At 31.1% G+C, this 24,860-nt stretch overlaps 1 protein-coding gene across 4 annotated transcripts in view; it reads right to left on the bottom strand.

Annotated features, from left to right (window-relative positions):
• LOC129949147 (serine-rich adhesin for platelets) overlaps positions 1–24,860 on the bottom strand; it is a 112,987-nt gene that overhangs the window by 75,060 nt on the left and 13,067 nt on the right. The window lies entirely within an intron of this gene.

Genomic DNA, 24,860 nt, shown 5'->3' with positions numbered 1-24,860 from the left:
ATGTCCATCTTCCTTTGCTTCGCCAATCCAATTGGCTTTCATTAGTTCAAAAATGTACTCCTTCCTAGCTTCAATATGGACTAACCCTCCCATCAAATGGCAGTGTCAGCTTGCCATGGCTTGGATCGACTCGACTTGGCACTCAGGAGGGGTGGTAATTTCATGAACATTTTCCATTGAACTTTAATCGAGTGCGCACATGTGATTTCGTTTGACTTTCAAATGTTCATCCTGTGTGTTTTCTTTTTTTGTCGTATTCTAAATCCTTCGACTTCAAAACTCAATCCTGTAATGGAGAAAAAGGCAACAATTTAACATTGCATGTAGGAATATAGCTACAGGTACGCCGCCGCCCCTTCTAGCACCTCTACGAATGGATGTATATCCGTATCCGTCCAGTTGTCCTTTCAAGTACGTGACAGTGTCACATTCAAGTCATATGCATGTATGAAGATAGAAAAAGGGAAGGCTTTTTTTACAACAATTTTCACATGACATACGAGATGAAGGGTGGCCCATCAATGTGGACGTTTGGGGTTATAACGACACGAGGAAAGCCTATTTGAACACCATCAGCTCCATCTGCAACAACACCAAGCAATCATTTATTCTCTAGTGAATTTAGTTGGTGGATGGAGGGGAATGGGAAGGAACTTTATTGATTTTCTTTTTCTTCTTATTTTTCATCAAATATACAATTTTTTTCTTTTTGGTTTATAGAGAAACATCTGATGAATCCTTGTAACCTGTCATCATTTTCGTTCCTTTTTACTCACATCAAATTTAAAATAAAACAATCAATTTTCTGTCTCATGTAGGCCAAGTTTATTATGTTACACTGCACTCATACAAATACACATATATACATACATCAAAACAAACAAAGAAGAAAAAACATTTTGTGTTGAGTGATAGTGTTGCCATTGCCTAAACTAGCTTGAAATCTAAATTTAAACAAATTTGTAGCCCAAAATCGGAGTTTAAAAAGTAGAACAAATAATAGCCCAATTTAAATAAAATTAATGTGTAAAATATATATAATTTGTTTTGCTTGAACACAGTTTATTAAAAAAAAAATTATAATTTAACTGATCAAAGAAAAACTATAGCCCAAAATAAGATTTGAGCTACTTTGAGCTCAATTTATACTGAGCTGTCAAACTACATATTTGTTTGGCCAATTTTGGATAAAATAGCAAAATTTCCGTTAAACAGCCCAATCTGGTGAGCAAAATATCACCCAAAAAGTAATTGGGCTACTTTGAGCCCAATTTTTAGAAAGCTATTAAACTATTTTTTTAGCCAATTATGTAAAAATATAGCCCAATTTTCGATAAATACACCAGTTTGACGAAAAAATATAACCTAAGATAATATTTCGGCTACTTTGAGCCCAATTTTAACTGAGCTAATTCTCTTGTAAACAGCTTTGGAGAAAGATAGCCCAACTTGTGATAAATAGCACAATCTGTTACAAAAATAACAAGACTACTTTGAGTCGAATTTTCACTGAGCTGTCAAACTAAATTCCGCAGTAATGGAAAAAGATATAGTTCAATTTTCGATACGTAGGCTAATATGGCAAGCCTGGTAGAGTGATGGTTTTAGAAGAGATACATAAAAGCCAAAAGGAAGAAATCCTTGGTAATCAATTGACTTTAATAATTCGTGATTTATGCAAAAGAGATGCGTCTTCTTCTCTGCTTTCCCTCCTTCAATTTCCATTTCCGATTCCAAGAAGGATTTTGTTTCTTTTGTTTTGTTTTATTTTATTTTACTTTTTTGTTTAAGTTCTGGAGCTGATGTTGTTGGTTGGTTTGAAATTGGAAGCTGGAACTAAGTTAATAATATTGTTTTTTGATTTGGGGCAAAATCCCAACAGATTAAAATGAGATAGGGGGATAAAGAGAGACACATAAAGGCGCAGATAAATGGAAGATACAAAAAATTACCCGCCTTCCTTTACTGATTCATTGATTGTAAATTGAGTAGATTTATGGTCGCAGACAGAAGAATTTTTTTTTTTTTAATTTGAATAAAAGTGAGTATATATGGTTAAGGAGATACCTACCCCGCTGTCACTCTTGGGAGGATATTTAAAAAACTGATTGAAAGAATTCTAAGTAAATATTTTTTTTTCAATCTTTTTAAACATCCTGGGATAAGCTTAGCCATTTTGCCATTTAACAAAAACAAAAAATCATTTGTAAATCCCAAAAGACTATATTTACGGGGATTATGTTTTTTGGTTTCGAGAAAAAATTCATGAATTTATTTTATTTATTAAGTTCTTCTCAGAAATTCTGTGTGTCTTGTCCATCCATAAAGTTCTTTATGTCTCCTTCGTTATGTCTGTATCTTATACTTGTATGTAAAAAAAAATTCTTCATAAATGTACTTTTTTGTTTCGTTATTCATTATAATCTTTTTACCTACCTACTTTTAAAAATAAAGCTTAACCTTCACGTGTCGCGTCGAACATTAGATATATAGACATAGACACCTTAATTTAAAGAATGTAAAACAGTATATTCTAGTCTTAAGACAAACTTTGAGTATGTAATCGTACCCTTATACATTTCATAAATGTTTTGTTGAAGGGTTTTCTAAAAAGTAGTATCATCGTGAATAGCTCTCAATTTTGACAGCTGTCGTACTCAGACTGTTGGCAAGTAAAAAGTACGCTTTTTGTCGAATAAGGAGCTCACCAAATATTCTTTTACTAGGCATCCATCGTATTAGGCTTTTCTGCTAAGCTAAGCGTCTTCTCAAAACCCAACAAACATAGTCCAGCAGTGTTAAATCGCTCGATCTTGGAGGCCCAGTCACAGGCCCACGACGCAAAATATTATATTCACTAAAAGTTTTCTTCAATAAATTGATTGTTTCGTTTGCGTTGTAATAAATTTGCAATATTTTCAAACGTATTGTTTAGTGGTAAATACCTTCATTATGAAGCTATGAAACAAATCAAACTGAGCATAAATCAAGTGACAGCTGTCAAAAAGAACAACTCCACAAAATTCTTAAAAACAAAACCCATTACCACCAAATTGGTGTTAAACCTAATTTTGTCTCTTTTCACTTTGATACATTATTGCAGTGGATTGACTTTTGTCAGCTTAATTTCGAACTTTGTTTAGATGTTTTCAAATCCCGTCAACTTCTAGCAATTCAGCTGAAACCATGGGGATTTCATGTGAATTTCACCCCATTCTAACTGCCCTATTGATTGAAGACTATTTCCAGAGAACAAAGATTTCAATTCGTTGTATACCTGTTCCTGTATCTTCTATTTCCATTATGGTAATGCTCTAATGTTTACATACAAATTCCAAAAAACAATCTATATCGTAGCCTAGTACCACGCGCCTCCTCCAAATGTTGTTTTAAGTTCACTATAAAAACAAAAAACAAAATAAAATAAAAATAGACCAAACTAAAAGTTTTGTATTTCCGTGAAAAAATACTCCCCATCTGATTCGACGATGTCTGATGGGTGAAGTTGGATGAATGCGGATACCTATACTCCGATCACATGACTTTAGTCTATTGTCCATGTCCATGTCCAGTCCATGTGTCTATAGTTCAGAGCAGCATCAGCATCATCGGTATCGGAATCGGTATCGGTTTGAATTCGATTTAGATTGAATGAGGGTAAATATTTGTTTTGGAGGGTGTTAAGGCTATAACATTAAATCGAAGTTGAATAAAGATATTTAATTTGTGTAAACATTATGCTTGGGCAAATATTTAGTTAAACTTCATTAAAAAAGAAAAACAGCAAACCGATTGCAAAGTTGTGGTTTTCTTCAATGTGATGCATGTTTCTTTTTCTTTAAAGAGGCACAGTCATTGCGATTATTTCAATATACCACAGATACAGATGTTTATACACATTCATATTCTGATTTTTGAATGCAAGTAGATACATACATATATGTATGTTTATATGTTTATAGAGGTATATAGCTTTTCAGCTCAATCTGATTCTAAATACCAGAATGTGTTTACTTTTCACCTGTTATTTTGGTAGAATGCCAAGTTCAGAACGTTTATTTATTTTCTTGGAGATCAACATCCCAGGTAATGGGTGGTGTTATAGGTGGTGAAGGTGTTTGGTGGACGGTCAATTTCTAAAGCTAAAGCTCTATATACATATGATGTGATGATAATGAGATTGCAAATTCTCTGTTTTTTTTTTTTGTTGTTGTTGTTAATAGTTTGTCAGTCTTAGTATGGTTTAGATATAGAAGTTCATAGCTTATATATAAGTTGTGGGGTTGTGTTTGATATTTACAATTAAAAAGTCATTAAATTGTGAGCAAAATCCAAACAGAAATAAGCCTTTATGTTTGTAATATTGGTGTTTTTGACTCTATATGTATATATAACTAACAGTTCATAGAAGTATGTTTATTTCATGAACTTGCTTAAATATTCGTTGAAAGAGAGTGAAATTTATTCTTTAAAGTGTAGTTCAAGTTTTAGTATTAGAAAAGATATTTTTCAATAATATTTTAGAAATGTAACTTAAAACCATATACATATCTTTATTTAAGACCTTGATTTTAATGATCCGTTAAAAAGAGCTATGTGAATATAATAACTGTTCAAATTATTGACCTTGGTAATTTAATGAAAGCAAGGATATGAAATTAGTCAGAAATGTACACGAGTAAACAGATATTCCTTTTTAAGCCAAACTTCAAGAATGTTATTTTGTTTTACAGATAATAACATAAATGTGGGTGTAGGATTCATAAAAACATTCAGTTGGTGTTTTTTTATTACAAATAATACTCTTGACTTAATTTAATTTTGTTTGACATATTATGATGTTATAAATAAATGATATGAATTTAAAACAAAACTCAACCATCAGGATAATATTATAATATATACCAAGAATGATTTTTGTTGACACCTGGTCAAGTGTGTAGAAAACTTAGCTTAGTTAAATTTCAAATAATTAATTGATACCATTGAACTTTGAGGTTAAACGTGGGCCGCATTTTAGTCTCTTTTTTTATATTAAGCGTGCACTAAAGAGGCTATGATGATTATAATGATTAAACACAGTGCGAGCATTTAGGAAAGGAATATAAAATTAGAAAGGAGAAACCGATGCACATTGGTTTTGAATGTCTGCACATCGTAATGAGTGGGAAGTAAAGCATTCCACATTCATGTAGTGCGGCTAAAGAAAGAATCTCTCTACTTAACAGTACGTCCAAAATTGATGGGCAGTACGAGTATTACGGTTGAATTGTTTAATGGGCGGAATGCAACTGGCTATTTCAATAGAGCATTGTTGTTGTTCAAGAGAAGCAAATGTCTTGGTAAGAGAACGATCTCCAATCATTTTTAGAGTTCTTTTTTCAATTCTATCCAGATGACTCAATTCCGTTATTGGAGCACCAGCCTAAATATGAGTGTTATTCTCTAGATTTGGACGAATAAAAGCTTTGTAAATTATATCCAGATCAGAAGGGGTAAAACACTTCTTGCATCGTCGGAGAAAACCTAAACGCTTAGCGACTCTACAACAAATTGTTTGTGATGCACATACCTAGGGCTATTAGTTGTTCAATCTCCTCGATGCAAGTACCACCCATAGATAATGACATTGCGGGAGGGTTAACTTTTGTGACAGTAGACAGCATTGAGTTTTCGAAGCATTAAAGTCTACACGGTTTTTGAATCCCCATTGAACAATGCTGTCAAGATCAGAATTTAATTAGCTTATCATACTCTGCCGTTGGTATCATCCGAAGAATGAGAATCTAAAAACGAATATGAAAAGCAGAGAGTACTGTCATCGGCGAAACAATGTAGAGGGTTAGAAGTTACAGACAAAAGATCATTTATGAATATAAGGAAGAGAGTTGGGGACAAAACGGAACCCTGGAGCACATTAGCGTTTATGAACGGTCCGAAAGAAAATTTCTAACACATCAAAGAAGAGATTTCTCAATACCAAAAGCACGCATTTTCGATAAGAGAGCTTGATGGTAAACTCTATCAAATGCCTTTAAAATATCAAGTGCAATAATCTAACTTTCTCCAAAACGATGTAAAGATTTGTTCCACTATTTGGTGAGATGAACCATGAGATCACCAGTGGACCTATTGTAACGAAAGCCATACTGCCGGTCATTAAGAAGATTCTGTTCTTCAAGATATTTCTTAAGCTGAAAATTGATCAGCGTTTCCAAGAAGGGATGTAAGTGCAATTGGACGATAGTTAGAGGGAGACAAGCTGGACAAATGCAGTTTTCCATCCACTCCGAAAGAGACTAGTAGAATAGGACAGATGGAAAACCTTTCGCAGTGGTTTTGCCAGCATTGAAGAACACCTCTTCAGAACAATAGCGGGGATACTATCTGGGCCAGCGGATTTGTGAATGTCAAGATCTTTTAGTACTCTAGCAACTGTACGAGTGCGAAAGAAGATTCCTCCTATGGAATAGTTTACGCTTTCAAGTACAGGAGGAGTCATGTCACTCATTGGCAGCATCAAATTAACAGCAAACTGTGCTGCAAGCAAATCGGCTTTATCAATCGAGCTTACAAAAGGAGTGGCATTGGAAACGAGCGTGGGAACTGACGATGACGTAGTTTTGTGCATATTTTTTACAAATTACCAGAAATTTGTACTACATTTGGGACTTTGTAGTATTTTTTGCCGTAATTTCTGATCATGCAAAAATTTACTTTACCCTTTTTTTTATAAAACTCTTTAAAAATTTATTATTTTACAAATATTTTAAAAGGAATTAAAATAAAAATTAACATATTTTTTCACTATTCCATAATATTTTTTTTTAGTTAAGAAAATAATATGTTTAATTACTGATAAATCAGCTCTTCAAGGCTAAGAATATTGACTTGTCTTTGTTTTTATGCAAGGTCCTCAATTACACGTCATTAAAATGTTTCTTCAAGGTATACTTGCAAAGGGTTTTTAGTTTGTTAGCCAGAATGCATAACTTTACAATTTAATCAGAAAGAATTTTTTTCGCATCTCAATATCGAACGGTAACAACAGTCATTCCTAGAGCAGTTCCAATGAATGAAATTTTCAAACTTTAATTTGACAAAATTTCTTTATTTTTAAACAAGAAATGGAAATAACTTTTTTCTTGTAATTTTTCATTATTTCAAACCCTAAACTAATCAATATACTTCAATACTTCAAAACTTCAAGAGTTGGTATAAAATTCTAAAGTTATAGTTTTTTCTTCAAAATTTGAATTTGATTTAATATGAAATAAAATTTTGTAAGGTTTTCCGTTATATCACTCATTTTCGTTGTCAGTTCTGGGCAATATTAAAGTGTCAGAACTTTTTTATCAATAGTTTCTTTCAAGGTAAAGGAATATTTATATTGATATAAACATATGAAATTTCAAACACCAAATCCTTAATTTTTATCAACCCAGAAATATCCTATGTGATCGCAAAATAATTTTAGTCATTCGATCAATAAGTCAATCTGATAATAACTTTTTGAGTTACAATATTAGCATTCTCATTCCGAGAAAAATGAGTTTGAGATGTTCCTTTTTAAGCCAAACTTGAAGAAGAAATAAACGGTGATTTTTTAAGAGCTTGAGAACTTTTTTAAAAAAAAAACGCATAAAATTTGCAAAATCTCATCGATTCTTTATTTGAAACGTTAGATTGGTCCATGACATTTACTTTTTGAAGATAATTTCATTTAAATGTTGAACGCGGCAGCGTCTTAGGTGGTCCATTCGGATAGTCCAATTTTGGGTAACTTTTTCGAGCATTTCGGCCGGAATAGCCCGACTTTCTTCAGAAATGTTGTCTTCCAAAGCTGGAATAGTTGCTGGCTTATTTGTGTAAACTTTAGACTTGACGTAGCCCCACAAAAAATAGTCTAAAGGCGTCAAATCGCATGATCTTGGTGGCCAACTTACCGGTCCATTCCTTGAGATGAATTGTTCTCCGAAGTTTTCCCTCAAAATGGCCATAGAATCGCGAGCTGTGTGGCATGTAGCGCCATCTTGTTGAAACCACATGTCAACCAAGTTCAGTTCTTCCATTTTTGGCAACAAAAAGTTTGTTAGCATTGAACGATAGCGATCGCCATTCACCGTAACGTTGCGTCCAACAGCATCTTTGAAAAAATACGGTCCAATGATTCCACCAGCGTACAAACCACACCTTTTAAAAATTAACTAAAAGAAATATTTGATCAAACCAGCATAAAAGTGTACTTATATGCGTTTCGCCCCTTGTCTTGACGCATATTTTCTCAAATAAATAGAGATTCCATGTAATCCAAGCTACATAGAGCAACTGCAGTTCCTACAAGTCTTCAAAGAAGATAAATTGTAGCTATTTTTATTGCCTTGCTATGGGACTTTCCTTTATAATTTATAAGTCCGTCATGTTTTTTGTATGTATCTCATTTGATCTCTGTTATAATATTTCTTCAAACTGTATGTCTACATAAAATTCGGAATATTACATTCCACTTCTGATTTGCACAGTTTTTCAAAATAACGCCACCTCCAATATTCAGTGCCACCTCAAAGTCTTATGCCACAAATAGCAAATTCGTGCTATTCATTCATACATTTCATTTCATTTCGTCTCATTACGATCCATTCACAATGACACGAAGTAAGAATTTCTTTATGTCTTTAAGGTCAAAATTAAGGTAGGCATAGCCTTGTGAATATAAATGTCCTACTTCTTTCTCATTATTTTGTCTTTATTTTATTTTTTTGTTTTTTCCAGGTGGAATGTAAACCTCCATAAGTAGGTATTTACGCATTAACTTTGTTTTTTTTTCTACTTTTACTCCATTGACATGACATTGAGCTAACATGCAAATTTAATAAACTTTCCTGTGCGAAAAAATAATAAAATTTAATAAAGCCTTTAACAAATTTTTAAGGACATCATTGCCATCATCCCATGGCCGACTGATGACGACGACGAAGACTAAGACTACAGCGCCGGTATGGTCCGTTGTAGGGTGTCGGCAGCGTGGCACGGGAGAGACACTATTACCATTAGGTGATGAGTTCACAACGACTTCGTGACTACCTTACCTACATATACCATAGTGCCTGTCTTACCTATGTTTTTTTTTGTTGTATGGTCATAAAATTACAAAATGTCCTTGACAAAGATATACAACTTTTTTCTTTTTGGCGAGGAATGTCATAAAACAAAAATTGCCAAGTAGTCCTTTTTCTCATTTTATTTTTATTTCGTTTTCATTTTAATTTTCGGTTCGTCCGTTTTGTTGAGTTGAATCGTTTTCTCTTAATGTAAGATGAAAACCAAAATAAAATAGTTTTTTTTTAAATACTCAAGATTTGGCAATGACACCACCAAACCATGTATGCAACATATTCGGTTCAATTTAAAAATTATCTCTTATAAGAGAACTAGGCGGAAAAATAAAAGTTCTAAAAAATATAAATATTGCTCAGTGATACGTGTAAGGATAAGTTTAAAGTTTTGTTTTATATTTTTATTTTTGTTGTTGTCAGTAAAAAGTATAAAATAAAATAATATCAAGTGCAAGGACAACCAAAACCATCATCATCATAGTAAGCAAGGATTTCAGCCCAGCCAAGCCCAAACCTTTGAAAATGCATTGCTTTGCTATAGGACCTAGTATACTACGGCTAAGCTATATAAGGCTGAAGAATGTAGAATTGTAGATGTTGTGTTCATCATTGAGTTTTAACTTTAACTTTTTTTTCTATTTTTTATTTTTAATTAAAACTTAAGAGCAATACACTATAGTACACAGTGCAAATAGATGAGGCAGTGCCCCGCGCAAAGGAAACCCATTTAAGTATATAGATGATGATGATGAACGGGATGACGATGATAGGAAAGAAGAGAGGCAGTGTTGCATGCATTTTTGTGATATATCTATAGGGTGTTTTTTTTTAGGGTTAAGAAAGTTTGATTTTTTTTTAAATTGATATGAAACTTACTTCATTCAAAAGATAACCTTTATTCTTCTTGTTTGGAGCTTATCGGCGGCGTTTACTAGTGACTTCACATATCCCCATAGAAAATAAACAAATAGCACGATCTTAGAGCCTTATTCACTGGACCACAACGTTAAACTTCCTTTCTTCATTAAATCAATTGTGGCACAAGCTGTCTGACATGTCTTGCCTCTACCGCTGTATTATTGTAACCACAACACCTGCAAATCATGCTTCTACTTGAGAATTATTAACACTCCAATTTCGACAATTTCATTGTAGCTTCATTAGCTTATGAAAATTGACATACGTAATTCAAAACAACCTTAAGTAACGCCAAATTAGCTTTGAACATTTATAAAGGGTTTTTTAATAGGGGTGGATTAATTTTGACACCTCAGGGCGACCATCTTTTACTTACTGTCAAAATATCTTATTTTAATCAGTAACCAAAGATAAATTATCATGGGAATTTGCAGCGTGGGGAAAACGTGCAAATGATTATATTCGCTTGCGCCCTTCTATATGATTTATATGGTCGTCTTTCCAAGTCGAATTTGGTCACCAAAAGTTGAATAGGTTTGGTGCCCAAAATGAAGTCCACCAGCTCAGTGAACGATCCGCCAACAACTGTACGTCAACGAAACGCAAGATCTGCTTGCAGCTGAATCTAAGGCAGTTAATTCCTTATTGTTCACTAAAAAATATGCCCCGTCGCAGACCATAACATGGTAAATTTCGCGAAGTAATTTGGGCCTGAAACCATACAAAATCCAATCAGCTGAAACCAAACGATCATACGCAGAGTTTATATTTGCTACTTTTTGATTTCGGGCGACACCAATCCATGTAAGATTCACGAGATGTCAATGCATGCTACTGTTTGGTGTGGATCTCGGGCTGGAAGTGTCATCGGTCCGCACTTCTTCGAAAAGTCAACGGTAAATGATCGATATATGTCAATAGTTACTAACTTCTTTTCTTTAGCCTGAATTTGATGATATTTACACCGCAGACATATGGTTTCAACAGGATGGCGCTACGGGCCCCATAGCTCAAGACACAATCGATATATTGCGCTAGCGGTTTCATCGCAAAGTTATCTCGCTTCGAGGTGACCTGATGTGGCCAACTAGATCGAGTGATTTGACACCTTTAGACTTTTTCTTGTTGTAGCCTCATAAGTCACAGGTCTGTGCAAACCACCACCTCAAAGATAACAAACGTCAAAGTCAATAACTGGAGCTTTTGAATGTTCCCCACCAACGCTGCTATATTTCAAATGTAATGTCATTGATAGGACTCTCAAATAAAGATAAAACCTTATTGGTATCCTCTATAAAACTCGTATTATTTAGTTTTAAAACCGACACAGCTTTAATGGAAAAGCCTTTATATGTTTTTTGAAATTAAATATGCACAATTTAAAAGTGTTGTTTAAAAATCAGCGTATTTTCATGTTGAAATATCAAACCAAACTTAAAAAATATATTTATCATCTGACAGCTGACAAAATGGCCGTCAAGTAAAATAGGGTTACCAACTAAAAGATCTATACCTATGTACAAAAAAACACCCTTTATAAAAGCGGATGCCTCCGAGGACGTTTGAAGAGTAAAATGATTTTTCTCTGTGTTCTACATCGACGAATGGTTGGATAATTGCCGTGAAAATATATATTCCCACTTGAAAGTTGAAGGGAACAAAAATTGCAAAAATGCATTAAAAATAAATATTTTATTTTTTTTTATTTTAAATTTTTTTGTTGATTTTCAATGTAGAAAAGTTGTAAGTTGTGTAAATATGAACCATGACTTATGCATATATTTTTTTTTCTTGTTGTTGATTTTGAATTGAAGTAGGCGCCAATATTTATTACTTTTCTTTAAGTATACTTTTTTTGTAAAGAAGAAGAAAAGAGGTCAGCCAAGTTCTTTTATTCTTCTTTTGCAAAAAGAAAACTGTCTGGAATCTGGATTGGATTGAATAAACGTAATTAAGAATAAGGCATAAAACTGAAGGAACAAAAAAACTCCCCTTAGAGTGGACTATTTTTTTTTATTTTTAAAGAGTGCGGGCGCCAGAAGAAATTTTCTTGTGATTTTTCTTTTAAAAATGTTTATTCATTACTTGTGTTTTTTTGTTTTTGTTTCTTATTCACTTTTTATGGATTTATTTATTTTTTCTTAATGAATTCCAATTCAAACTTTTTTAAGAGTTTCTTTTTTTGTTTTAATTAAAATATACACGGACATCCAGATTACAGCAAAAAAAAGTAGGCTAATACGAAGCTTAGAAGATTTGGTTGTATTTGTCTTTCAATTTAAGAATCTTAGATCACAGATGAGTTTTTTGGTTTAATAGTTTTAAATTGCATAAAGAAAACTCGATACTTTTGATTTATTAAGTCTGGCAATTTAAATGATGCAAACCTTACTTTGTCAACCAGCTAATTGATATTTTTCTAGTAATTGATATTTGCATAGACCTGAGACTTAAGAAAGCACCACAAGGAAAAGTCTTAAGAGGTCAAATCACAATATCTTGCAGAACATAGATTTTGTCTTGTGTTGCTTGGCATGTAGCGCCATCCTGTTAAAACCATATGTCTTCGGTGTCCACATAATCTAACTAATGTTTTGACGTTTAAAAATGCTGTTGAGTTTGACAGGTGTCAAAAGCCAGAGTTACCCTCTTGAAATAACGAATTCAATTTCTTTATACATTTGGCAGATTCAAAAATGGAAATTATTTTTTTTTTGTATGAGCTGTTGAGAGCTATTCAACAATTTTTAAGTTGGTAATTTTAGTACCGTTTATTTTCAAGCTATTATTAAAAACAAAAAATAAACATAATAAATGATGTATTATGTTGTTTATCTTGAACCCCAGGTTTGTCAATCAATTTATAAATTTTGTTTCCTTATAAACAAAATGTATTATGCACCAAAAAGATTAAAAATAAATTGTTGGTATGAAAAAATTGAACATTATGGTCTTTCACTTTTTCTCACCATAATTTTGTCTATATCCTGTCAAGGTCAAAACAACAACTTTATCCCCATAAAGGAACGCACATATTCTACGTGAAAGATTTAAAAATATCTAAAAAGTTTAAGAAGACACACAAGAGGTACAAAAGTCAAGAAACTTTACAAGTCAGAAACTAAATAAAATGGAGTAAAATAATAATGGAATATGTGTACCTAAAACACACGAACACAAAATAAAATGTGTGTGGAGGTTATAAAACTTGGTGTGCGAAAAATAGGAACCAAAAAGAAAACCCTTTGAATTATTAAGATACCAAAGGCAAATATTTACGGAATTCCACAACTTTTTCAAACCTATTCTCTGTGGTCCTGTTTTCTACTTTTATTTTTTGATTTTATTTTTGTTGTTCAGGCAGTCCATGGTTTTAGGTTTTATTGACCCCCTCTGTCCACTTCAGCCACCAGAAATTCTTCTACCCATTTAGCAAGTAAAATGTGCTTGGAATATTTTAAAAGTCCCACGAAAAAAACACATATTTTTTGAGAAAAATAGCAAAGAAATTAATTGGACAATAAAAGGACTATAGTCATCATGAGAAAAACACTTGTGTGGCGAACCGAAGAAAAAAACAAAAAGACCAGTGAAACCGAAATTAGTTAGCACAAATGCAAATAAGAACAAAAAGTATCACAATCACAAGTCTCATTAATGATAGAAGCCTCGAGAATAGGATATCTGCCGCGGCCGGCGTGGCGTTGTGTTCCCCATAAACCGTACATACATAATTACAGATGGGGTCATATAATTAAGCTACTGGAATTAAATTTATCTTTTTTTTATTAAGAATTAATTATTCATTGTAAAATACATTTTTCAAGTCTTTAAATTACTTGCTATTCAAAATTGATATATTTTGAGAGATTTTAGGAGATTTGTTCAGATTTCAGAAATTCAATTCAAAAAAAATAATCAAGCCACATAAAATAGAGAACTTTGAGATTGTAAGGTCCTCAATAATTTACAAGCACTTTGAACTAAGATTTTATATACTCTAAAGTCTAAACGGTACAATTTCAAAAATGCGGCCTTTAATAAATATTTTTTTGCCCGAAACGATATTTTCGAAAAGTATTTGATTTGAAAGTCTCTTGCTTATGCCGATATTTTTACTCGGCAGTCCAATTCATTGGGGCTCTGATTTCTACCGACGATTTCAAAAAGGGACCCGATTTACTTAACATAGCAGTTTCTCTTTCCTCAGTAAGCGTAGTTTTATGGAACTCTGTTCGTTATAAATCCCCAAAAGTTTTATTACTTGACAATATAAAGCGTATTTCTTAGCTTAACCTTGAGAAAAATATTAGATAGAGGTTTTGAGTTTTTGATAGCATCCTCTGATGATTTTTCAATCAAATGGCGTTAGGTTTTATTGTTGGTCATTCAGTTAAAATGATATATTTTGCAGCTAAATACACTAAAAACCAATTAACATTAATTTGAAAACATTTAAATTGAGACCAATGAAGAAAATAATCAAATAACCTGAAGTGGCTGAATTTTACGACCACAACTGTACGAGTATATATAGTCGATGACAGAATTTTTTTTATTCTTGTATTTGTTTGTGTGAACGAATCAAAAATTGTTTTTGTATTTAAGATAATTATATTCAGTGCACACACACTTTTCCGCCATTATTTTGGTTGCTTCGTACTCGTAGATTGGTACTCAAATTTTATTCAACTCCATTAGAGGATGAGGGATAACCGACTGAAAGTATAGCATAAGATGAAGATTAACTTAAGAAATAATTGTCCGATTAATTTCAGCTGTTTTGATCCATGTAACTTGTTATGAGATGATTCAAAATCTGTTTGTAAGTATATTAAGCGTGAAATAAGGCTATAAACATAGGTACCCAAGTGAAGTACGCCTATTTTATATTCGTAGATATCATAATTGGTACCTATATTTATTTGCTGATGGTTTGATGGAGATAAAATTACTTCTATCAAATATGAATAATGTATAAGCTTGCTGTATATTATTATGGATATTTTAACGCTTGAAATATGTAGGTTCTAGGGTAAGGACTATTTTGACAATCAGCAGCAATTGAGGATAAATAATTGTCAAGTCTTATGGAAAAATTATGAAATATCGATATTGGTTAAAACATCACATATTGAAGTGGTTGAGTTTGATTAACTTAATAGGTTTTAATTTCTTGGGGACTATTAAACCATAATGTATCAACTTCCCTTAAGAAGTTATAGGAATCGATCCGACTAGTCTAATTGAAAATTTTGATGTTTCTCAACTTTTCACAATCCCTAAAATCTTAGTTAAAGATTATTAGAGAGATGTAAGTGTGTGTTTTTTCTTTGTCCGTAACTCAAGAACCAGTTGCTTTTTAATTGCAGCTATTTAGAAGAAGAAAGTGGATATTTTTTTTTTGACCCCAAATATCTTACCAATAACTTTAGTGACTTCAATTATATTGTATACTATTATATAATATAAATGGATAGTAAATTGGTTTAATTTAAAAAAAAGCAATTAATGTTTTTATTATAAATCAAAAAAACAACAAGGAATATTTTTCAAGTCGAATATATTACAAAAAACGAGGCTGGGATGCGACCCACACTGATAACTTCTCATCCTGTCTGTTGATTTGTGCTGCTTAGAAGGTTTGTAGGTTTTTAGAATGGTAATAGAAATAGTAACGTTTGAAAATCTAGTTTTGTTCAACAGATTTTTAGTCGAAAACAAATTTTTACCAATTAAGTAGCATTTCTTAAATTTTTACAAATTGGATGAATAAAATTAATTTGAGAGCTATCAAGAACCGAACATCATTTTTACCAAATTTGCTTACTATTTCTTGTAGATTTTAATTTTTTTTTTAAAACGGATTGTTGGATTTAAAAAAAAAACACAAAAACAATATTTTCTCTGAAATAAAAAAAGTTTGAAGACAATATTTTTAATTTTTAAAAAGCTATTTGAGTCGAACTAAGTTTTAGTATTGTTTTTTTGTTAGGTTTTCATTTGTTGTAAAAAAAGTTAATTCGATTTTTATCAAATTTTGTTCGAATGTTAAAAAAAATGTTTCTTATAAGTTAAAATTAGTTGGAAGCCATAATCTCAATTTTTTGAAAAGATAATTAAATCAAAAATCAGATTTTACCAACTTTTGTTAAATTTTCTTTTAAGTTTTTATTTTTTGTAACAAAAAAAACTGTCACTTCGATTTTTCTCAAAATTTTACTGAATGTTGATAACAATATTTTTTTAAAGATAAAAGTAGTTTAAAGCCAATATCTCAAAGCTTTGAATAGATATTTGAGTCGAAAATCAATATTTACCTACTTTAATTAATTATTTTTTAGGTTTTTATTTTTTGTAAAAAAAAACTGTCAATTCAATTTTCCCCAAAATTTTACAGTCAAAAACAATTTTTACCAACTTTTATTAATTTTTTTGTTTAGGTTTTCATCTTTTGTAAAAAAACAACTTTGTTTGAATGGTCAAAACAATATTTCCTACAAGTTAAAATTAGTTGGAAGCATAATCTTAAAGTTTTGAAAAAATATTTGATTCGAAATTCAAGTTTTACTAACTTTGAGTAATGTTTTTTTAGGTTTTTATTTCTTATTAAAAAAAGATTAATTTGAGGTTTCTCAAAATTTTACCAGATGTTAAAAACGTTATTTTTCGTTTTTGTACATTTTTTTCATTTTTTTTTTATTTATAAAAATATTGGATTTTTTCAAAAAATATATTTATTTGATATCACGTTACAATAAAATTTAATACAAGTCTCTAGCGTTTTTGGTTCGTGAGATATTTAGGGTTAAAAAAAATATTCACCTCTTTTAATAACTTATATAATATTATAGCATATTATTTCGACCTTGAAACGTCGAGAAATGTCAACATTTTTAATTTGACAAATCAGTCCCATAATAATAACTTCCTATGGAAAAATAATAAAAAGGATATTGCTTCCAGAATTATTTTATACAACGAAAATTGACATTTTCGACATCTGAACAAATTTTGAGAAGAATCGAATTAAGTATCTACAAAAATACAAGTCAAAATTGGTAAACAATAATATTCACTCGAATATTTTCGAGAACAGATGAAGGTATTGACTTCAAAATTATTTCATCTAAAATGTGCGTCATTTAGCTCTAAAATCAATATATTCCAAAAATCCAACGTACTTCTTTAGCAGATATTATTTATGATCAAACAAATGACTTAATCCCATTTCTATAATTTTGATTTCAAACAAACAAACAAAAATCACTAAAAAGCCAACTTTATTGTCGTATAGGTTGGCCTAAGGATATAAGAGTCAGGATCTTGTGAATTAAAAGCCTCAACTATTCGTTCGAATACACCCAATTAATTTAAATGGCTTCGAATAATTCAAAGCAAGAAATGGTGTCAAAATATTGTCTTTGCTTTTTTTATCGGCCTGGATAATGTTCTTGTCCTTTAACATCCCCTCTATTGGATGCATGCGATATTACATAAAGTTGTATGCAAAACAAAACATACTCAAACGATGCTGTGGTGTCCCAGAAGCAACATTTTAAACTGCTGAAGGGTTGAACAGATTTATGACACTAATTTAATTTTATATCCATGTTTTGGCTGTTGAGTTTAAACATTTGGGGCAACCTCATAGCTACATAACAAGCCATTTGCATTATAATTTATTTATTCATGATATTGTTTGGATAGTTTTTTTCACTATATTTAAATTAAAGTGTTATAAATACAATTCACATATAACAAATCAAATTAAATGAAAAACAAATCGTCCAATCAATGTTCATTAATATTTATGTCTCATATCATAAAGTAATTCATTAAAAACAAACAAACAAAAAAAATCAAAAATTGTACATAAATGTTTAATTTATTTATATATGTATATAATTTATAATAATTCCACTCAAAAACTCCCTCCATATCCAATGCCATGCAATTATTTTAATGTCAAAAATCCAAACTAAAAAGTTAAATTATTTCATTTTGCTATATTTCTCTTTATTTAGACAAAATTAAAAATGATTTTTCTATTGTAGTAAATTGCATCAAACCATCCAATCCATGTAGCTGTAGTTTTCAGTTTAGATAAAATTATTTCTCATTATTTTGATAGATCTCCCATCCCTCTGCATTCCCTTCCCTAGCTTTGCTAACAAAATACCCAAAAAAGAAAAAACTAAATAACTAAAACACAAAACGCAAGGACGACCATCACCCAGACTCTGTGGCGTATGTGGAATATAATTTTTCATTCAACCGAAAACAAAGGCCAATTATTGTTATTGTGTGCACCAGCAGCAATTTTTACGAGTAGGTACATAATACATACATATAAACACAGTTGTGGTCATATAATTTAGTCACAAAACGAATAAAAACATATTTTTTCAACTTCCAAGCTTTTGCATCAATTTAAATTTAATTAATTTAACTTCCAAAACTTAGATTTTTCTCAAGTATAAATTTAATTAATTTAACTTCCAAAACTTAGATTTTTCTCAAGAATAAGTTAGTAACGTGAATTACAACGGGTGTCAGTTTTCATGGTCAGGAAATATCATAATTTTAAATATGGCAATTTTGTTAACCCATTCAAACAAAAGTGAGCTGCATCGCTAAACAAAATTCGAATGGTCTGTAGTTAAAATAGTTTTGCTAGCTTAAGTTTCTATACCTCTAAAAAACAGCCTTTAAATGACTTAATTCTGTGTCAATTTGAACTTATGAAATCTGAACAAATATAAAAATAGTTTATGGTTAGTACAAAAAAGGTTATAGTGAGCTTACTTTAAAAGATAGACATAATATGCTGTCGATAAGTTTTTTTTGAACTTTTAATTGGGAACAATTATTTCATACTTTATTTTAGCAAAACTTTAATCGTGAATGTCTCAGATTTTGAAATATTTCTTTTTGATGCTCTGTTGATAGTAGTCTTGGCTTGATGTAGTATAACCTATATAACCTTTCTCAATAGATGGGTTATCTAAAACTAAAAGAATTTTTCAAATCCGAATAGTACTTCCTGAGATTTGTGGGTTAAAACAAGCAAACAAGCAAGCTCTACAGCTTTATGTATGAATTCTGAAATAGTAAGAAAATCTAAATGATAACTTTAATTTCAGTGGACTAATTATACGACCACAACTTTATGTATGCCCGTATCATGCTCAACGGTTAATTTTGTTGTTTTTTTTTAATGTGTTTTTGTGTTTTGTTTAAATTTTTTTAAGTTTTGTTGTTTTGAGCTAACAAAACAAACAAAAGTGATTTTTACCACGATAATTCGCTCAATTTTCGGTTGGTACATAAAGTTTACTCGCTCTGCCTTTTTCACTCTTTCGTCTATCTATCCCCCTCTCTCTCTCTTTCTAGGTAAAACAATTAGTAAATTAGAAAAGACAAAAGGAAGTCCCGTTGTTTTTTGTTTGATGTTGTTGTGCTTTTAGTTGCAGGTATTTAAAAGTGGGTTTCATACACACTGTTTTGTCTTTTGTGTGTACTGAATTAAATGCATTTAATTGCATCGTGCTTTTAGTTGTTTTTCTACTGTTTCTTTTTTTTTGATCGTTTTGTTTTTGACAGTAAGTTTTTGAGGATAGAACAAAAGAAAGTATTTTACGGTACCAATTGTCAATGGGTGGTCAAATACTGTACATTTATGAAAGGACAATAAAATAAATGATTCGTTTTCTTGGAAAACATAGTGCAAAGTTTATATCAATTTTTTTATATTTTTAAAATTTCTTCCTCAAATTTTTTCACTGAGTATTATACTAACTATATTGAAATCTGTTGATGCAACTTATTTGACGTTTCTTTCCAACTAGTTTTAAAGAGACAGAAAAGTGACGCAGACATTTGTATTTTTGTATTAGTGGGAGAGAAAAGCAGTGTTCAAAACTCTGATCCACATCATTGACAGAGTCCGGCTTCAAGCTATGGAAGATTCAAACAGGGCCTTAGGCGAGATAGGGAAACCTGTATTGTTACGAATATGAATAGTATCTACCCGTTACGAGATGGCATTTCAGTAACCATGGAGCCATGGCCGTTTGTTTGTTTACATAAGTGTATTGAAACGGGGCGTTCGGTCATTGGAACATAGAGATGATTCCGGAATCATATTAATATTGGCCGTCATGGTCGTGTTCCAAGATTTGATAGGATTATGAAATGGGTGAATAGTTTTCACAGAACTTGTTCTTTGAGACCTGGAACTGCGCGAGGAGGTGAACGCTAAGGACTTCAGAAAATATTACCAGTGTTTTGTTGGAAAATCTATCCTTGGTATAGTAAGATTTTACACGAATAACAAAAACAATATCCATAGTATGAATAACACCGGTAAAAGTTAGAGTAGAATTTTACTATGGATGGTTTTTTGACATTTATACGAGTCTTGAATGGATCTTTTGTGATTTCTTTCTCATAAGTAGGTACGATTGATATTGCATTTGTATCTCGATGGCTGTGTTTGTTGAGTAGTTGAACATTTGGGATCATGTGTGTTTTCCATTGGGGAAAAAAATCAATCTATTATTGTTGATATTATTAAGTTTTGTTAGTGAAAATGGACTAACTGGGATTATTTTGCAAGAAAAAACAATAGAAAAGATATTTATGTTTTGCTATGTTTCCACCAAAAGTTTATCTCAGTTTAGATTAAATAAATCTTCTTGGTGTTTCCACCGCACAAGATTTTAAAATAATTAAGTTTAACAGCACTTTCGAAAATACAAATAGTATTTCGATGTGTGAAGTGCAAGTGAGATAGTTTTATTCGTGATAATGAAGAACTGAATAGTTCAGCACCATATAAAAATCCCTATTCCATGTCTATTTCATATTTCTTGTTCACAAACATGCAAATATACAGACCATAATATATAATCTGTAAAACCAATTCCTCCATACAGATTTTTCTTAACAAATTTTGACTCGAATCCGATCCCCGACGGGATTTGAGTAGGTATATAAAGAATTGAAGTGAGCTTCAAGCTTGCTTGTGTGTTTTTTTTATTATTATTCTAACAGATCTTCTTTCAGTTGTACCAATTTTTAAATACAAAAATCTGGCTACTGCGGATCGTTTTGTTGTCAATTTCTCACTGTTCTATATGTGGAATTCCAAAAAAACGCACTTAATGAAGGAGTGCGTCAAGCAGTTGAAGCCAGACCTCGTCAATCGACTGCACGTCATGCTCTGGTTTCACGGATGTCAGACCGCTCAGTTTAGCGATTTTTACACCGTGATTATCCATACCTGATGATGATTATCCAAGAATTGCATAAAACGGACTTTGGCAAAAGGATTCATATTGCAGAAGCAATGTTGAAAATCTTGTTGGATTGAACTGTATTGATAATTAGTCAGGTGATTACTTCTTATGGAGCTATCTCAAAGCATGAGTAAACATAAACAAACCACGTACACTCGAATACCTAAGTAAGATAATTACTTCGAGTAGTTCCACGTCAAATGTTTTAGACGAGTATGCAAAACTTCTCACAACGTTTACACGAATGTTTTGACTAAAATGGACAGTATGTGACTGATGTGCCAGTTATTCTTTTTTAATTCGTCCAGGTCCAGGTTTAGTAATTTCAACACTCAAATAGTACATTCATAAATAAAATATAAGTTTTTGTGAATAAAATAAGTGTACAGTTTTTCAAACCGTCTATACCTCGCAGCCGGACCCTGTATAATATAGTTGAAAAAGATCATAAATGTGATGGTTAAATTATTCAATCAATCATAAATATGATAAATACATTCGTCAATTTGATGTATGTTTTAAAATTGGATGAAATGTGGCACATATTTATAATTTAATCTTATGTAATCATTAATAAATACCATATTCAATATTATTATTAAACCCTTTATTTATAAATGATAATTGATTTCATGAATATGATTAATGTTAAAAAATCATAAATATGACGAATGTACTCATCAATGTGATCAAGTTTTATGTCATGAAATGATTTACAAGTATTTTGTTGTCATGAAAATAACCTTTTTATACAAATTTTCATGAAGTCACATTTCCGGATGTAAGGACAATAAAGTAGTTTTTACTTATCAAATGTCAACAGATAATAGCTTTAAAGGTCACATTTGCCCAAATGCCTCATTGGAAAAACCTAAACAAAAGAAATTTAAAAGCATTTGAAAAGCACAAGTACAAGTCACGGTACTCAAAATTCTTCAGTGCAAAATATATTAAAAATTTTAAGTAACTAGTAAAACTTAGATTGTATTTGTACTAATATACTTTAAAGGTCTATTTTGAAGTATTTGATTTGAGAGACACGCACATGCATAATTTCAATTATGGTACAAACATTACTTATCTTTCTCTAAACTTTCCATTGCCAAATCAAGAGTTCCTTCAGGTAGTCAATTAGAACTTCTTCATTTTATCTCAACTATCAATGATGTACCCCCCTGTAAAATTTTAATTTATGCGGATGATATGGAAATATTCAAAAGCATAAAATCTATACACAATTGATTACTGCTCGATGAGGATATTAACAGTTTCATTATTTGGTGCAAAAAGAATGGGTTAACCCTTAACCCAATTAAATAAAAGGCAATTATTTCTTTAAAAAACGTACTTTGAGTTTGACTGATTACGAAATATCGAAGCACTCTATACATCGCGCTCATAGTTTTAGGGATCTTGGAGTTTTTTTAAATTCTTATATCGATTTAACGGAGCATATTAATTCGATCGTTATAAAAACTTACTACATGTTAGGATTTGATAAAAGTTAGTCTAAAGAATTTCAGGATCCCTGTGTTACTCTCGCTTTATCTTGAGTGGGCCCTGGTATGAACTCCTTTTCACTATACCCACAAGAATAGGATTGAATCTGTTTGCCTTGGGAGGGCTACGATGGTTTGATCCTAATAACCTTCTTTCTTATAAACATCGGATGAAGCTTCTTCTAATACAGCCTCAATTGCAAAGGAGGATTAATAATGATATTGTCTTTATTTATCAACTTTTAGCTGGTGGAATTAATGCACTGGCGTTTTACTTAATGGCAAAGTTTAACAGTAAGTGTCATTTTTCTATTACAGGATATTAGATATTTGAGCACAAGGGACTTTTAACAACCACATTTATTAAAAGAAAACTACAGAAATTCTTTTTTGCAATTTCACTTCCAGCCGTCGTTATTATTTGTAATAAAAATTTGAAAAAATAAATAAACAATAATAATAAAAATAATACTCAAATTCAAAGTAAAAGAAAACACCAATTCTTAGATTCGACCCTAAAAAAAAAATTACGTATAATAGCACCATATCAAATCCTGTACCAAGGACTTTCTAACTTCGTGGAAGAAATTAAATAATTTTTCTTTGCTCTATTATATCACAGACAGATTTATTTAAAGAAGTGAGGTAAAAAATGCACTTAAGACAAACACAATGACACATTTGCCAAAATTCTTGAGAAAAATAACTTTAAAAGAAAGCACTTAAGGCGTGATGCAAGTGTATCCTCTTATCCGCCTTAATTATCCCTATTCAAAGGGATATTTTTGATGAGATGCGTACAAACAATTATACAATTTAGTATTTAAAATGTGAAACACAATGTTTTCAATGTGGTAATGTAATATAATCCAGTCAAAAATAATTCAGTTCTAAGACCAAAATATGTACACATAAGTTTCAATAAATTCCTGTCCACTATAGAAATTATCCTTACACTGAACCATTTTCAAAAACTTAAATTAAAATCAACAACAAAATATTCTCACCATTCACCAAAACTTTTTCTTCGATTCAAAAATAAAAAAAGTTTGTACTCGTTCAAGAAACTTATTTCCAAAAAAAAAACAAATTTCTCTTCATAAAATTACAAAACATAACCTAAATATGCCACTGCATTCATTTCTTCTAGAATGAAATTATTATAGAAAACTTGATAGATATGTAGAAATGTACATAGTTAAGGTATACTCAGACAGACCTAGATACAGAAATACATATTTCATTATACCGGAGCAGAAAACCTCATCGGCTTTAGAAAAAGCCAACAGAACTGCATCTAACAAAATATATAATCCCCCCAAGGAAACGAACGCAAGGATCTACTTTACCTATACCTTACCTACCTACTTTAAAACTTACCCTTTTTGTATACCTGTAGGTAAGGTAAGTATCGTATATTTATTTACTTTAGAACAACTACTTTAGGTACCTCTACCTATGAGTTACGAGTATACATAGATATATAGTGTGTTGCTTAAACTTTTCTTATATCCTCTTTTTTCAAGAGAAGGCAAAAAAGGGTTAAGTTAATTTCAATATACATTGGTACATACCTAAATACATATATATGTATATTTTCTTATTTCTCAAAATAGTCCAGGAAAGCTTGTTCAAAAAATGGCCTTACATCGAATAAATTCCGATAAAGTTGAATTTTGGTGCAGAGCTTAATGCATTCGTTGTTAACACTCCTTTAATAGTCCTATTGTTTTTTATTAGAACAACAAAATTTAAGGGGGTATGACGGGATCAATTTAATTTTTTTTTTGAAAATGTAGTGAAAAATATAGATTTGTTTTGAAAAAAAGATTTTGGGAACAAATATTGGCCCTTCTAATTCTATGCAAAACACGTTTTTTTAGTAAAACCAACAGATTTTGAAAAAAAGTCAAAACCATTTAGTCAAAAATAAAATCAATCGTAGTTTTAGATGTATATTTTTTTGTTGTATTATTTTAAGTCGAACAAATATTTAATATTCAAAATTATAATAAGACCATGTT

Source organism: Eupeodes corollae, chromosome 3 (assembly GCF_945859685.1).
Source record: "Eupeodes corollae chromosome 3, idEupCoro1.1, whole genome shotgun sequence".
NCBI lineage: Eukaryota > Metazoa > Arthropoda > Insecta > Diptera > Syrphidae > Eupeodes > Eupeodes corollae.
This window is presented reverse-complemented; position numbering and strand designations above follow the sequence as displayed.